The sequence below is a fragment of the Balaenoptera borealis genome, assembly GCF_965194805.1.
Source record: "Balaenoptera borealis genome assembly, chromosome: 17".
Taxonomy (NCBI): domain Eukaryota; kingdom Metazoa; phylum Chordata; class Mammalia; order Artiodactyla; family Balaenopteridae; genus Balaenoptera; species Balaenoptera borealis.
The window spans coordinates 29,915,557-29,923,604 of record NC_138876.1 but is presented as its reverse complement, the minus strand read 5'-3'; positions in this window follow the sequence as shown (position 1 = coordinate 29,923,604).

The following is an 8,048-nucleotide window of genomic DNA, read 5'->3' as shown; positions in this document are numbered from 1 at the left end:
TTCTTCTCCTCTCCTGTCCTCTCCTCTCCTTTCTTTCTTCCTTCCTCCCTTTCCTTCCTTCCTTTCTTTATTTCTTTCTGTCATATATAAATTTGTGTGTCTGTATGTATAACATATCAAGCACTTTGCCAAGCATATTATTTCTTTTAGACAAATTAAAAGTATGAAAATATTGACACTTGTGTCCCTTGTGCATAAAAAAAATCTGCCATCATCTTTCCTGTACTATCAAAATTACTTGGGATCACAGAATTGTAAAATTAATATCTTGATCATTTTCCAAACCTTTTAAGCGTCTCCTTTTATTATGTCAAGCTACAAAAGCATTCGTGACTTACATTTTTGTCTTGACACTCATAAACTTCAAGATATAAGTCTCAGAAAGCAGACCATCTTGAACTGAGAAGAATTGTTGCTATAAGCCAGATAAAGTCTTTGGTTTGAGACTTTCCTTCCATATCATACTTCTTCAAGGTAACAAGTTAAGAGTTCAGATTAATTACATACAAAATCTAAACTGAATTTTGCAACATCTGAAGAGAGAGAAATGAAACTGTTTGCTAGGAAATAAGAGTTTTCTGTAGTGATTAAGTTTGATTTTCCCTTGAGTGATGCTACATCTGAATATATTTCTGTGAGGTACCAAGGAGTCGAAAAGGTAAAAATGGCTTCTTTAATACTGCACATTTTCAGCTATGAAGTATCTTTTCCAAAGCTCTCCAAGTCTTGTGGATACTGCTGAAGGAAGGTCCCTGGAAGAGCATCCAGAAGCTTGATCTAAGCTTTTACTTTGGGATCACTTCTGCACCCCCTTTACATTCCATGGAAATGAATCATTTCACTCATCTTAATTGGATTCAACTATTTTGGAAAGTCTGGTGTGAAGATACTGTACTTTGGAGTTCCCTGATTGACTTTCAGAGAACAGTGAGCGTATCATTTTAGGTCACCTGTACCTAGGAACCCAGAGTTTCCCTCTTTTTAGGGGTGTGGTTTTATTTTCTTCATGCCTTTCAATATATATAAATTTCTTAAGACATGGGAACTCTTTACAAATTATTTCATCATTTTTTAAGTGGGTAAACCAGTCTGAATAAATAAAAATAATAAGAGGAGCCTAAATAAAAATTAATGTATTATTTTTCTTATAGTTGGTAATTCCCGGTTCCCTGACTGTGGTTGAATTAGGCTTCATAAATAAACGACAAAATTTTGTGATTTTAGAATCAAGTTTACCTGAAGTAATGTTTACAGACAAAAATTGGTCCAGCGGGCTTCCCTGGTGGCGCAGTGGTTGAGAATCTGCCTGCTAATGGGTTCGAGCCCTGGTCTGGGAAGATCCCACATGCCGCGGAGCAACTGGGCCCGTGAGCCACAATTACTGAGCCTGCGCGTCTGGAGCCTGTGCTCCGCAACAAGAGAGGCCGCGACAGTGAAAGGCCCGCGCACCGCGATGAAGAGTGGCCCCCGCTTGCTGCAACTAGAGAAAGCCCTCGCACAGAAACGAAGACCCAACACAGCCAATAAATAAATAAATAAATAAGTCAGGAGCTCTAAAAAAAAAAAAAAATTGGTCCAGCAATTTTGACTAATTTTGACTGATTTGAGTGCTGAAACTAAATTCACATACATTCCGTAAGTTAAAACTAACCAGTGTTTACAAGAAGGGATTGATTTTTTTTCCAGCTAAACTACCCCGTAAAATAATAAAAAATTTTTGATCTGGTTATATATCTGACCCAATGTATATAAACAAAAACATCTTTTGTTTCTTCTAAACTGATAAGGCTGTAAAACTTCATGTAATTATGCTCACTGTGCTTAAACATTTTATGTGATTTATTTTGTATCCTTGGTATAAATCTAAATTAGAGGAATTAATGTTGTTAGTCCCATTTTGCAGGTAAGAAACCGAGGTTTGAAAAGGTTAACTATCAGGCTCAAGGTCACCCAGATAATAAGTGGAAAATTTGTCATTAAAATGGAAATCTAGATCAGGGCTGGAGTCCAGCTCAGAACCATTATACCAAATAGCTTTTCAGTATTCTCAGCTTTCACATGTTAGACAGATGTGATACTGACTGGTTTGGAGACTCTATGCTAAGGAAAAAGTCAAGTTTGCAATTCCGTCCTAATCTACTGATATAGGAAGGGTTTTACAAAGGCAAGTGCTTGGCTAATCGTGGCCCACAGTAGAAATCACAAGGGTGTTACAGGTCAACAGTTATGGGGGAGAATTTCAGAGATGCTTGTACTAGGTCTGGTTCTAATTAGTAGCTCATTGTGAAGAATACTAAACACAGACAGGCACTCGAGATTAAATGAAAAGATGAAAAGGCCAGTTTATCCAGTGGAAACCTTTTAAAAATTGTCCTGAATAAATTGTTGCATACTTAACAATTTTCTCCTGGTGTTTATTACAGGATGTTGCCAAAGTTTGCCTATTCCGTGCACAGCCAAAAGTTTTGCAATTTCCCTCTGATCTGAAAACATTGTCAGATTTTCTTTTGAGTCATCAATTTTTCCAGACATCACACAGTTAAGTCAATTAAAATAAAGTTAATTGGTATTTTTGTCCTTTGTCAAATTAAATCATTCCATATGGAGGGGTTTGCAGATTGCTGGAGATGTCTTTTGGGAAGGCGAGAGTTCAGAGGTAAAGGCCAAGGAACTGTTTTACTCCTTTGGAAAAAAATAAGTGATCGCTTTCAAAAAATAAGAAATGTCATTTTAAAATAATCTAGGTGCCAACCCTTGGAAAAATAATTTCTTAAGTTTTGTAAGATTTTACTTAAATGTGACCACAGAGGAATGTAAGTAAAACTAACCATCACAGAGAAGTCATCTTGAGAGATTGTTCTCTTTCATAAATGTTGAATCATATTATTTTATTATTCATGTTCTTTGTTTAACTCTTAAAATACATATTTGGAAGTTGAGCTATTTTGTGGTGAATTTATGTAAATTTTGGTTAAAAAATATCCACATGTTCATATAAGTTCTTGACCTTTCTCATAAGCCCTTGCATGTGGGTTTCTGAATTTATTTAGGTGGTTCAGGGACCAGAAATGGTTACAGATTCACTGTGTTCTTTCTTTTAATCAAAATATGAGGCTGCACTGGTAATTGTTATTTTAACCATTTAAATAATAAAAGCTACCATTTAGTATACCTACCATGTATAGGGTGCTGGAATGAAAAATAAGTTTGTACATTTTTTCCCCTTAACCCGTATCATAGTCTTATGATGTAGGAATTAGTCCCATGTGGAAACTGAGGTTCAGACAGGTTAGGTAATTTGCTCAGCGTCACACAGCTTTAAGTGGGAGGGGTTCAACCCATTCTCTGTATGTGAAAAAAGTTATCTTCCAGAGCTTGCTGTCTATCCTGAATATAGTTCTTAGTGTAGGCACAGAAATGATCAAAAGATTATATTTATTGGTAGTGAGAATTGACTAGGAGTTTGGACAAATAGAGACATGGCCAAATGACTGACCTGAATGAAAAGGAAAGAAGTATGTAGAATGGGACCTTTTAAACAAATAATCGTGTCTGACCTGGTGGCAAATAAGCAGTGTCCTTGGCCGCAATAGGAAAAGTGCAATAGGAAATTCACAATAGGAAATGTGCAATAGGGAATGTACAATAGGAAAGGTGCAATAGGAAATGTGCAATAGGAAAAGTGCAATAGGAAATGTGCAATAGGAAAAGTGCAATAGGAAAAGTGCAATAGGAAATGTGCAATAGGAAATGTGCCAAAAAGAAGGCAGCAGTGACTGAGAGAACACTGAGGGGCACATTCTGAATCAGGAAACATCCATCTCTCGCCAGAATTCTGTTCCAGTGGATTATTTTGATTCTGATCATCTTTTAAGAATTTTTGGCACCAATTTTTTTTTCTCAAAAGAAAAGTATACTCCATTGTTACTAGATCTTCTACCATCAGAAGAAATTTACTATCTTTGGGAACATTTTATACCTTGAAAGTTTTTCTTCATGGAATTCATCTTTAAGGATTGTTTTTATTCATTATCTTCCTAAAATTTTCCTCAGTAAAGAATCTGAGAAAGAATGTATTTCTGGAATAATATTTAGGATAATATTTGGCGTATGCTCTGTGCTGCAGTGATATCAGTGATAAGAAAGGGATGTAAGGTATTAGAGATCCAGCTGTAGCTCTCATTACAAAGCAAAAAAATAAATTGAGATAACCTTTAAGAATTAAATCAGATCACATTGCTTGCTGCTCAAAACCCTCCGCTGCTTCCCACAGCGCCTGGAACAAAACCCAGTTCCTTAAACTATACTGTAAAGACCTACAGGACACAGTTGCTGCTGACTTCTGCAACCACATTGGCCACTCCCAGCCCCGACTCCCTCCACGCTGACCTTTTCTCTCCCAAGGACACCAAGCACATGCCTGCCTCTGGGGCCTTTCATTTGCTGTTTGCTCATCTAGAACTCTGTCCCCAGAGGTTTTGCCTAGTTCACTTCTTCCCATTAAAGTCCCCTTAAAGTCCTCTTCTCGTTATTGTCTGACTACTTTCCCTGAAATGGCCCCCTTATCCTCTGCCCCTTCATGCTCACATCCTACCTTACTTTATTTTCTTAATAGCCTCCGTCATTATCTGAGACTATATCGTTACACTATTTATGTGTCAATTAAGTCTCCCCCAGAAAAATATAACCTCAGTGATGTAAAGAATATGTTACTGTTCCCAGTCTAGGGCTGTATGTACATAATGTCTATTCATTGTATTCATTAATAAACAAACAAAAAAACAAATAAATGTTGCAGGAGGTGACTTCTAACTCCCTTTCCACTCTCCCAGTAGTGCGCTAATGTCTCCATGTTTCCAAATTAAGGCCAAGGACAAAGAGAAAGCTTTGTCTCTTATCAAATGAATGTTTGTTTTCTAAGTCACTACTTCCTCTCTGGGTTTTGGACATGAGAATGTCCTCTGCCTTCAGGGGAAACACCGTCCCCAGTTATTCATTGTTTATCTTCCATGATGACTTCCTAAAACTATTTTTCTATCTTATTACTGGGATCTCCCAGCCACACCTCCCCTACCCCACCCTGGACTGGGCTTTGTAGTTATTCTGCCTTGTTTATGGTGAGATTTCCAAAAATAAATTTGGGTAGTCTGCTGTTTGTCCCAGCTCCACCAAAATGTTAATATGATACCTCCTTCCCCCAAGCCACAGATCAAAATTCCCTCAAATAGGCTTCCACACATCTACCCAGATATATACTCAGCCTTCTTGCAACACTAGCGTAATTGATTCCATTTGGGGATGTACATTTAATTGGTGCTGGTTTCCTGACAATCTTGTCTTTCTAGACCTGATCTTCAATTACTCCTGGCATGGTTGTTAGTAATATATTCTGCTCAATGATGCATATTAATCTCTAGTTGGGGATGGTCCTTTCACTTATCATTGGTTATTGCTTTTTTTTTTTTGAGGCACCCTCCTAAAAATGTTGGAACAGCTTTCCTTTCTCCTGCCTTATTTGAAAGTTTCAGTTTGCTTTCTGGGAACCAGGTCCTAATTGCCACTCACTGTTTTATGGAAGGGAACTAAGAACTTTCAAGCAAATAGAAGCTGGGAAACTTGCCTTAGCATTCCAAAGACCTGGGATGGAAATGATGAACAACCTTTGTCAGGATCATCAATATGCTGCAGTCAGCATTTAGGGTGTGACAGAATCAGGGATGAGACCTTAATATCATAGAAAAATAAAAATACTTGAGTTAGTTCAGTTATTAATGTTCCATTCAATTACCTATCAGAGTGACTAGCATAATATGGAGGGTGTGACACAGTGATGTCCCAACTGAATTGTTCATTCCTTGTAATAAAATGCTTACTTTGTTTCTTTGCTATCCGTGGTGCCACTACAGCATTTTCCACACAATGGGTGCTCCATAAATATGGACTGGTTGGAATTTGGAATTTCAAGTGTCATAACCTAGGGGTTATTGTCTCCTTATAATTGTGACTGTGAACTACAAATGAAGCTAAAATCGGATCTCTACCTTGAATCAATTCCATTCAGCTCCTGGTCTAAGTTGCACAGCCTAAACCCTTAACGTAGAAATTATCCTTTTTTTTATAGCTCCAAGTCTATTATTTAAGGCCAATAAACAGTGGTTAATAATGGAGAAGTCTCAAATTTCAGATATGTTTTCAGAGACTGAACCTAATAATATTATTAAGTGGAAGCAAAGAAATATTATTTGTTTTGGTGGTAGTCATTAAATATCTAAGAGAGCACACATATCAATAATGGCTTTGTAATTTGACTCTTGCTTCCTTAAATATAGGAAAAGGCACTGAAAATAGTACAATAAGTTTTTTTAATGGTTAGAGTCTCTCTTTTAAATAAAGCAGATATTTGTAGCATTCTAAATCAGATTTCAGATATTTGGGCAGTGCTTCTTCTTAAGAACGTTAATAAAATACAGCTCACCATAATGAAATTTGTGTTACTGTTAAACACTGCTATATCTATAATCAGTGTCATTAAAAGGTGAGTGAAATGAACCTTAGAAAATAAACTGAGTAAACCAGGCAAAATTTTCTCTTCTGAAAGAGTAACAGTATATATAACTTAATCAATACCTAATATTTCAGGTTTTTTTAGCTCCATAAACAGTTATTTAGCTTGTGCCAAACACTGAACTTGGATGTAGGTTTACAAAATGACTAAAACTTTCATCCCTGCCTAGGAGGAATTTATAAGAGAGAGGATTGGTTTCAAAGTGGGGTTGCTACACCAGAGGGTCTGTAGAACAGGACTTTGATCACAGGAGAAACACTAAAACATTTGTTTCTGTTTCTATTTATAAAATTTTAATTTTTTTAATAATAAAGAATTAATCAGTAAAATATAAATTCTAAAGATGTCCAATCAAAGAAATTAAGACTTATCATCCAGATGGCCCCTGGTGCCTTGACTCTCTCACATTTAGTATGAGGAATTTTGAGGAAAGTAGTCAGAACATATAAAAGTAAATATCTCTACCTTTGTCTAACATATAAAATACTAAGACACACAACCAGACTACAATATGAAATACACAAGAACTACTTTTTTTTCTTTAATAAACCACCAAAGGAAAGATGTAGCAGAGATGACGCATTCTCAGCATAAAATTATTTCCTTAGTAAAACAATGTTTTGTGGAAATAACTGTGAATTGTAACCACTGATTAAGCATCTGCTTTTCACCGGAATTTTTCAAAGGGATTCCAGGGAAATGTTGAGGAGAGAACATCATTTCCTGATTTCTTCATAGGTAAGCTATTTAGACAAAAGGGTGCATAAATCCAGAAATGCTTAGATTACATAAACTCTTAAAGAATATACTCTGTATAAAAACAAGGGGAAGGGGAGGGTGGGAATGAACTGGGAGTTTAGGATTGACATATATACACTACCATGCTTAAAATAGATAGCTAGCGGGAACATGCTATAAAGCACAGGAGGCTCAGCTCGGTGCTCTGTGATGACCTAGATGGGTTGGGATGGGGTGGTGGGGTGGGAGGGAGGTCCAAGAGGGAGGGGATATAGTTATACATAGAGCTGATTCACTTCATTGTACAGCAGAAACTGACACAACATTGTAAAGCAATCTTACTCCAATAAAAACAAACAAACAAAAACAAACAAAAAAGAAGTATTTTAAAGAGTCTACTATGTCTTAGATGCCTTGGTTTTGTGGGGGTTTTTTTTGGAATATAATTCCTTTACAATGTTGTGTTAGTTTCTGCTGTACAATGAAGTGAATCAGCTGTGTGTATAACTATATCGCCTCCCTCTTGGACCTCCCTTCCACCCCCTGCATCCCACCCATCTGGGTCGTCACAGAGCACTGAGCTGAGCTCCCTGTGCTATACAGCACGTTCCCACTAGCTATCTCTTTTACACATGGTAATATATTTATGTCAAACCTAATCTCCCAATTCAACCCACCCTCCCCTTCCCCCACTGTGTCCACATGTCCATTCTCTACATCTACATCTCTATTCCTGCCCTACAAA